The sequence below is a fragment of the Genypterus blacodes genome, unplaced genomic scaffold (genome assembly GCF_046128005.1).
Source record: "Genypterus blacodes isolate CSIRO-AG114 ecotype Tasmania unplaced genomic scaffold, CSIRO-AGI_Gbla_v1 ptg000348l_1, whole genome shotgun sequence".
Lineage (NCBI taxonomy): Eukaryota > Metazoa > Chordata > Actinopteri > Ophidiiformes > Ophidiidae > Genypterus > Genypterus blacodes.
In genome coordinates, this window is record NW_027467132.1 from 456,584 (window position 1) to 466,033 (window position 9,450).

Consider the following 9,450-nt stretch of genomic DNA (forward strand, 5'->3'; position numbering starts at 1 on the left):
GGATGTGGGGATCTCTCAAGAAGCACAGGTGGATTGTAGTTGAGACTTTTTGCTTCGGACAAACCTGAGCAGAACCTGGGACCTGGGTAACTGGAGCACTGGAGTGGCACTGGCAGAGTTGGAATATTGTCTGATATCCTGCTGCAAAATTGAAAATCTGATTGCTTAAGATGAAGAGTTCAGTACTGTTATTATTAATTGTTATTGCAATTTCGCCACACCATCATATTGATACACGTACAGAGGTGTGTCCTCTGCAGCTCACAGTGAGGATCCAGGGCAGTGGGGGGAGCTTTAAGCAAATACATGTTTTGATGGTTCACAGGATCCAAGCCTGCAGGATCCACCCGTTAGCTTTTTGCTGCTACGTACAACTTCCCAGGGTTAAACAAGGATCTGTGAGTTATACAAGATGGACAAACTAGGCCGGCATGCAGTGATTATGTATTTGCTGTCTGAGGTGTCCAACTAGTTCAGCTTCCGCCGTGCTCACCTGCTTTGGCCCCCTCAGACTTTCACCTCGTCGCTAACATGAAAAGGGCATTAGCCAGAGCCTGTTTGGCCTCAGATGACGGTGGCCTGTCAGCAGGAAAAGGGTAAAAACTCAATTGACCTGGAAGTGAATCTTAGAGCGAATGTTTCCAACTATGTAAAGTAAGCAAAGAGTTCATGTCATTTAAATCCTCCAGCATGTGCAGATGCATGGGAGCGCTGTGAAAACAAGCGCCGTCTAAAAACAACAAACCACTCATAGTCACGCTTGTGCTGCCCCAATGCAAACCCAACCAAGCAACGAAAACACAGGCATCACTGACTCCACCTACGTATAATGTACTGTATATACTCTAACAGCTTTAGTTTGTCTGGATTCACAGGTGAATATCAAACCCAGGCTGCACTCTGATGCCTCAAAGTCTGTTTTTAGGATCGTCTCTGTTTCTCAAATGCACTTTGTGATGTGACTTCTTTGATCTCTCTGGTGTGTATTTGAAAGTGACCTGGAGGCAATCGTGATGTTTCATGTGTGACTACCTTCAAGATATATGTCAAAAGAATACAGCTGAGCGTCTATCTGGAGGTTCTCTAAGAGCTCCACACTGATATGTGGCATATCTGCAGCTCAGTCTGAACTTTGAGCCTTGCATCGCTAACATTACATTTATATTTAATTGAGATTTAAAGGCAATAGTCTAGAGAATCTAGTCAGGAGAGAACGATGAGACAAAGAGGGAGATTTTTAATATGGAGCGGAATTGCAGATTGTTGCTTTAAATTTGTGTTGATTGTTGTTGATTTCAAATAATATTGTTGTTGTTTCAAGGAACTACATGGCTTATTGGCAACTGTAACCTTTACATTGCAAATGGGAACAACCTTAACCCCTGCTTTTCAATAATGTCAATATAGATGTTAAAGGCTAACAGAGACACGCTGAAGAGCAACAGCAGGTCATATTACATTCAACAATCCTGTGCTTAAGAGGAGCACAACAGTTTTTGATCCGAAAGCTTTTTACGCATCAAATAAACACACTTGCAATCTCTCAAGTCTAATTGAAACCGGTGCCACACTGACAGTGATGGAACCCAAGCAGTGCAAACGAGTCTTTGTTGACTTATTTATCGCCTCTTGTGTGTTACCTTGGTATCTCTCTCCGCCTTTTGGCAGTTGCACTGCCTTGTGGTTTATTTATACCACATCTCATCATTTATTAAAAAGTCAGTCAGTGGGGCAGGCGAAAGAGCATTAGGGAGTAAAGTCGACAGGCTGCTTGGGAATCATCCTTCCGCTGTGCCAAGTGGGGCTCGTCCTGCCCGAGGACGCACAGAGACAAAGGGGGGCCGGTCCAGAGTGCTTGAGAGTGTTGATCATCAAAGACAGGCTCCCGTCTGATGTTAGAGGAAAAAAGGGTTTTAGGAGTCTGGCTCCAAACTGCATTCATTAGCAAGAATGTTTTTCCTGGTGAATTGCACAGTGATATTAGCTCAAAGCGTCTCTCTCTATATGAGGCAGACGTAAGACTTGATCTGATATGGTAAGAATGTGAAAACGGCTTTAGATTCCCTGTGGTCCTCTTCAGCACAAGTGGACTCTTATTATATAGAGAAGCTCATATTTTCTGAGGTTTGAAAAAAGTTCTAAAGAGCAAACTGAAGTATTATAATTATTCCTACTTCAGTGATTTTCTCTCCTGTTAAAGGCGTTCCAGGTTTTGTAATTCACCCACACACGGTACTTGAAGGACTGTCTAAAAAAAAATCAATGTAGGCTCCTATCAAGGTTGTAGACTTGGAGCAGTCATAAAAATTAACAGCCTCTGGTGTCTCTTCTTACAAACTGCCTGAGCACAGTTGAGCTCCACAGATCTTCTCCCGGAGCAGCTGCCTATTGTCATTACCACAGGAAAACTAACAAACTGCAATGGAACTACCGGAAAAAAATAATTCCCGAACATGAATGGGAAAGGAAAGACCCTGTGATAACCCCTCTGAGGAATGTCACAGCAGTGTCAGACGCCGCTGAACAGACAACAGGAGAGCGGGACCACCCAAAGTTGGAGAGTGCCACAGATGCCAGGAGTGAAGTACAGAAGGGAAACCTGGGAAGTGCAACAGCGGGAAGGGAAGACGCTCTGGTGTGTCTATTTACATGCAAGAGCAACCTGGAGGAGCGTGCCATGAATTTTGCAATGCAAACGTTTTACTATGGACTCGATGCAAACAGCTGGTTGTGCGCGACAAGAAGACACCCGGCTTTGGCTTTGGTGTCTCGAGTTTTTGGTTGGCTCACTGTGGTGCAGTTACACTATCGCCATAGAGACAGAGTGTCCTGAGGTTTGGCTCTGGTTCTCCTCGTGTACATGTTATCTCAGAGGTTACGTGGGTTTCCTTTGGGTGCTTCAGTTTCCTCCCACAGTCCAAAGACATGCATAATGTGTGTGTGGGCGTGTGTGAGTGTGTGTGTGTGTGTGTGTGTAGTCCCGCGACAGACTGGCGACCTGTTCAAACCTCTAACCTTACATTACAAGAAATACATTACATACAGGAAGTCATTAGAGTGCAAACCTCTGCCAAGGCCTTCAGTCCTCCAGCTTTGACTAGCAGCTGTTGCTGTTATAGCGCCACCATCAGGTCCATTGATGCTTCTTTTATTTGAGCTGACTGTACATGTCCACCAGGTTTGGTTACAATACAATCATTAATTCATGAGACGTTTCAATGCACTTTTTAATGAATGAGCCACAAGATAAAACCTTTGGAGGAGAAGCAAAGAAAATGTTTGGGAGGAATTGGTGGAAAATGTATTAATGTACTTTTGAATCTATGACTTTTGGTTCAAATGATGGGCCAGAATGTAAAAGGTTATCACAGCGCCACTGTGTTGAACTGACTGCTGCTCAGTAGATTAAAACCTCTTTTGGCTGAGTGGGACATTTAAAAGCAGGTTGAAAGGTGATGTCGCTCAAGAGTTTATTAAAATAACTAACCTGGTTATGTATTCATGTTGCAGACAGCGTGTGGAGGTGCTTGTTTGGTCCTAATGTATGGATGTTGAGGGTTCTCTTCGCTTTGATCCGTGTGAATAGAAAGGCATCAAAGGAAACAGTGTGTGTGTGAGCGTGTGGGCGAGACAGGGAGGGAGGGGGGGCTGGGAATTTTATGTGTGTGTGTGTAAATGGATGGGGTGTAATCTCATCGTAACAAAATAATTTAACTTTGTCGTTGTACAGTGTGATGGATTTTGGCGCTCTATGTGAGAATTGCCACTGTAACATTTCAATAATGGGCAGTTACAGTCGTTAAGGTAGTCATTACCACTGATCTTGAATGTCACACTATTTCAACGCCGCGTTCGCAACAGCGCTGAAATGGGATCTGATTGAACCAGGCAGCCGGCGCTTTCTCTGCACGCCCAGCGCTGACATTCTCATTTCCTTCTCAGAAATCCAGAACACTCCTCGTGTCACTATTTACATGTCTAATGTTAGCGAGCGGGTTTGTCCTTGAGTGCTGAGGTGCTTTCACTTTCATCACCATGCCGGTCTCACAGGGACTCACAGGGAAACATATTTACACTCAGGATACAATACATCAACACAGACAAACAACATTGCTGCTTTGAAGTGAGTTAGAATTTCAGTGTTTTGTAGAGAATTTTCCATAAATTTCCAGCAGCTGTCTTGGACTTCCAGTCATTTGCTTTCCACCCTTCCACCCATTTCCTTTTTGCATTGCATTGTGGGACAGCGGCGTCTATCTGGAGTAGACGCACCCATTTAGTGTAGATACTGGAATCTTTTCATACACTAACTGTATATTTGTCTTTTTTGTTGTTTTTATGTCAAATCTTATCCTGTAATTCATTTGGACAATGTCACTGGATGATGATGATGAGTTATTTATGGTGAAGCACATTATTCAGAATCACTTTCTGGTGTATTTCAGCCACATTAGTGATGTTGTTTGTCTGGCGCCATGGTAACTGCTCAAACATTCGATGTGTAAGAGCGATTGCCTTCTGGCCCCGGTCGTGAGGTTTGATTGACCAGGTGTCAAAAGATAGAATCGGGACATGGGTTATGGCTGATGAGGTGCTGCCGCCCTGAGCTACAGACTGCTGGTTTCCTTCCCCCGGCCCGGCTGCCAAGTTACCTAGTAGCAGGCGGGGAGGGAAAACAAAACACATTCCTTTTCCCTGTCCTCAGTTTCTGACTTCTTTGAAGTTTCCACGCCATCAGCAGAATTGGGGGGGGCGAGTAGGGAGGGGGGGTGACAGGGACATGGGAGTGATCGTGGGGGGAAACCCCACCCTCCCCTTGTCATGTTGTTGACTTCAACTACTTTTAAAGGCTTGGTCTCGTTTTTTCCAGTCTATGGTTTTACCCTCCGTTTACCCGCTGACATCATACATTCCTTTTGTGAAAATCACCTCCTGGAGCAGACATACTTGCTTATGTGTGTGTGTGTGTGTGTGTGTGTGTGTGTGTGTGTGTGTGTGTGTGTTTGTGCGTGTGTGAGGTGTGTAAAGAGTGTAATTATGAGCAATTGACTGGTATATGAGATGGCAAAGCTCATCACTGGGATCAGTAATGGGTGTGAGTGTGTGTCGGAGCCTTTGAGGACCTTACTTGACCTCACTCAGTCGTGTATCTGCTGCAGGTCTTCTGGTGTTCCCTCATGCACCCTGCTTGGACATTGTGTTCTGATGCATCTGTTGTATTGCTTTTGATATCACAGCTGAAAGAGCCCGACTAATGCCAGCAATAACTTGGGCAAGATTGAAGGGATAACATCGGAAAAGCCATCCAGTGCGTCTTTATTGCCAGGAGGGAAAGAAAGCCTTAGAATAACAGGCTTAAGATTAAGAAGGAAATATTCCAGAATCTGCAGAGGGAAAATGTTTAATGTGTTTGATCGTGATGAGTAAGAGAGGAGATTTGCACACAGTCACAGTGCAGCCATCTGTCATTAGGAGGTGAACTTTGAGGGAGGAGAAGGGAACTCTGTGTGCTCAACTTGAGAGGAGAACATCCTGAACTGTAGAGATCTTAGGAGAAGAAGCGAAAACGCTTTATATCTTCACCTGTATCTGCATTTCTAAGGGTTTCTGTAGAAATGAGATCAGAGATTTTGGTTGTGCTTTGCTTCTACGCTGCCTTTTCCCCTGACACACACACATATAGAACTGCATCCTTTAAGTCAAACCCATTGGTGCTAAGCGCTTTGTTCTTGATTCATCCTGTAGTTCCCTAACACGTCGATGTCATCATCTATCGTGGGTATTCCATTAAGCTGATGCTGTTTTCCTGGTGGGATAGGAGACCGGAGGGCAGGAAGCTCCAACACATGCAGGTTAGGAGAACTGGAATGTAAATTTCACGAATGTATGAACGATCTCATAATCGGAACCTTTACCTCCAGCTTAACCACCAGAGACGTCACCCCGCCTGGATGTCTACTCAGAGAGGATGAGCACTGACGGTGTTCCGCGTGTAATTCCGCCCCCGTCTGTAACCCCGGCTGGGATCCGAGGTAAACACATGAACAACCTGTTGACTTGTCTGTATGTTGTGGGATGTCGGTTGAATACCAGACAGTGAACCAACTGGATAGCCCACACAATCTCACTGCTGGATGTGTTGAATTCTTTATGTCAAGATTTTGGCAACACGGCAACATCTGTGCTGGAAAACATTTGCCTTGAAAAAGAGGTCGCAGCAAGTTTGAAGGAAAAGCCTGATCGCATTTTCATTTTATTCCTTCACGGAAAACATGTCGCCAGCAGCATATGTGGGAGTTGGGTCGTGTCACTTTGCCATCATCATCATCATCTTCATCATCATCAGCTTGATTCAAATAACATACAGAGCTGAAAACCCCAATTACAGAGCAAAGCCGTCATGTCAGCGTGCACTAAAACTGTCACGCTAATCACAAGCTGGCGAATTAGGAACGCTCTCTCTGAAGTATGTCCGTCTCCATCCCAGCCATTCCGTCCTCTTTTTCCGAGACTTTGCTACCACTTTGATCATTTCCTGACCCCGATCTTGAACAAATCCGCTTCAAAACTGTTGGGTTTTATTCTGGGACTTTCAGAGAGACGTTCCCAGGAGCTGAGCCGACGCAGACCCCCTGCTGAGCTGGTGTACGGTGGCGCTGACTTTACGTTCAGTCTGCTCACTCTCCCAGGACTTGGCTCAGAGAGGTAAAATAGACTTTGTTGCATTCTTTTGCCTCTCTGTGTAACCTGGCGGCAAGCTCAGGCACGCAGGATGGATTTATGGATTTTTCTGTTTTTTGAGGGCTGTGGAGAATCACATTTTCTCAGTGCCGAGTGTTCGATAGAGACGCTGAATTGAATGTTGTAGTGGATTTTAGAGGTGCTGTCCAAATGTCCACTAACTCAAAAGGGTGGTGCACAGAGTCTGAGGCTGGGGTCGCTACCAAATTGACTGTTGCTTCACAGACAAACACCAGAGTTACAGTCCCACATTTAACACTACATAGAAACTACAAAGAACACTTACAATGAATTTTGAAATGCATGGTATGAGAAATGGTAACATATGGGACAGATAGAGTAAGATACACTAGAATACAGTCATTTTATCTCATTTGTTTTACTATAAACTAGTCTGCTGCTGTTCCTCAGATTCATTTTTGTCACATTTTAACAAGAAATTGATCTGATGAGCACAATTTCTAATCACAGCAATTCAATGAAAATCACCTAAATTCACCATTTCACCATGAATGCATCAGACGCATAACTCTTACTTATTAATGTTATCTAATTATGTTTAGGTTTGTCTATATAGGAATATGTAAAGAGTAAAAATGTTCATTTATAATCAATCAATTTCAGAAAGACATAAACCTGTCTCCAACCCTATTTGTTTGGATGAAATATTGCTGCTGTGCTTTGCAAACATTCCCTCCACCTGATGTCAATATGTTTCTATGAATGGTGATGTCATCTGAAAAATAAAGGGCCGGGCAAGCCTCGCCAAAGACGACCGTCTAGGCTCCAGACATTAGCATAGAGGCTAGACAGGTCCATTTTCAAAGCCAGTCACCCAAGCTCTCGTCTTTCAGCCTCTGCTGCTTGTTGCTTCAAGCTCCTGCCAGGCTCAGGCTGGAAATAACTCCCAAATAATATTCAAAGAAATGTCTGCTGTACTCCGTAAAGATATTTCCCCCCTCGGAGCTCATCTCTCTGCCTCGCTGTAATTGGGGCGTGACCTAAATATGTGACTGAAGCTGCGTTGGAGCGAGTCTGCAGCCTCATTGACCTACATATGGGGAGAAGATTGGTAAAGCTTTTGCAAAAATCAATACAGCACCTTGTCCTTGCACTTGGGGACACAGGTTCTGCTTTTGAGACAAAGACGATGTGGGCAGATAATTTGAGGCTCTTTGTTAGATTATCATAAAGACACAGGATCAAATTCTTTTCCCTAACATGTCCAGCGGGGATTTTAAATGAAATTTCTAGAAATAAATAATTTTAAGTGGGAAACAAAGCTTGTTCTCTGTCGTTAATGTTCAGAGGAGCTTTTACGTCGGCTCCTGCTGGTGTTTCTCCACACTGAGTCACCATGAATAGATTCCCTCTGTCAGCTGGACTCGCCATTCAGAGAAACAATGAGCTTCAACAAGCCTCTCAAGTTTACTTTGGACCTGCTGTAGCCACAATGTCCCAACTTTCAAGTGCTCTTAGCCCCGCCCCTCTTTAAAGACACACATGGAGGAGAATGAAGATGAGCCTCCACGGATAACATCTCACTCAGAGAGCCAGAGCCACAGATAGCATCTAATGTGCCTGCAGAGAAGCACTGATGACTGACAACAAAAATGGTGAGAGTGGACCAATGGACCAATTAATGGAGTGAGTGCCTCTAAACACACCGCTTACACACAAACACACACAGAGAGACAGACAGACACATTCACACACCTCGCTTGGCACAACTACTACATGCGAAGCTGGTGAGTGAGTATTTGGCCAGCTTTTGTGTTTTGCAGCATTTTGGTAAGAGCCCTTAAAGGGACAGGAGCTGGTAATGGCCTAGTTACACTCATTGTGCATGTGGGTGCTGGGTGAAGGAAGAGCAGATCGGATGGATGGGTTTTGCACATTAAAAGTATTGCAAAGCTGTCAATACAGATCACAAATTGAACTAAGCAACACAATGTGCTCTTTAACAGGCTTTAGCATGTAATGAAGTGATTTAATACAGATCAATTGAATGAATCATTAATCATCCTATTCGAAATGAAATTATAAGTAAATGTGCCAATTTTTAAAGGCTTTTCAATTAAATATGTCATCATTTAACTTACTAGTGAGTCATCCAGTCCTATTTCATCTCACATTTTACAATACAAATGTATCAAAACCTAATTAATCGCTGTATTTGTTTGTATCAGCACATAAACAGTCCTTTGTCTTGATGATTACACTTTACTGCAGGACTCCCATAGATACAATATCTGAATTAGATGAGAAACAAAGACCTTGATGTCTGCGTGTAATAACTGCAGCTTCGCGTTTTAAATGAATACGAGCAGAGACGAAGGCACTAATCAGAATTCATCAGCTCTTTTCCCTGTGGGTTTGTAATTGATCGTGACAGATCCACCTCCTGTTGATGACAGCCTCTTTCCTACTGTGAGCCCTCAGTGAGTGGGATTGATTTAGGGTTTCCTCCACAGCTCCTCTCCTCAGCTCCCTGGCAACAACAATACAAGCGGCTCCGGCCTGATGTTGCCGTGTTCTTTGCCCCTCCAGGGGTAACCAGGCTTGGTTTACACGCGCCCTGTAATTAGGAACATCCTCTGGGTCTTGTAATGTCCATGAATTAGGCTTCATTCTGTGAGGAGATGACCAGCAGCAGTGCGTGGCAGCATAAAGTCAGAGCCGTCGTACAGATAAATGTTTGCTTTACAG

The 9,450-nt window shown here is 44.1% G+C and overlaps 1 long non-coding RNA gene across 1 annotated transcript; it reads left to right on the top strand.

Moving 5' to 3' along the window:
- Window positions 1-4,045: 4,045 nt before the first annotated feature.
- LOC142988796 (uncharacterized) lies at window positions 4,046-6,003 on the top strand. Its single transcript, XR_012960627.1, has 3 exons — window positions 4,046-4,123; window positions 5,746-5,852; window positions 5,922-6,003. It is a non-coding gene; the product is annotated as an uncharacterized LOC142988796 (long non-coding RNA).
- Window positions 6,004-9,450: the final 3,447 nt, after the last annotated feature.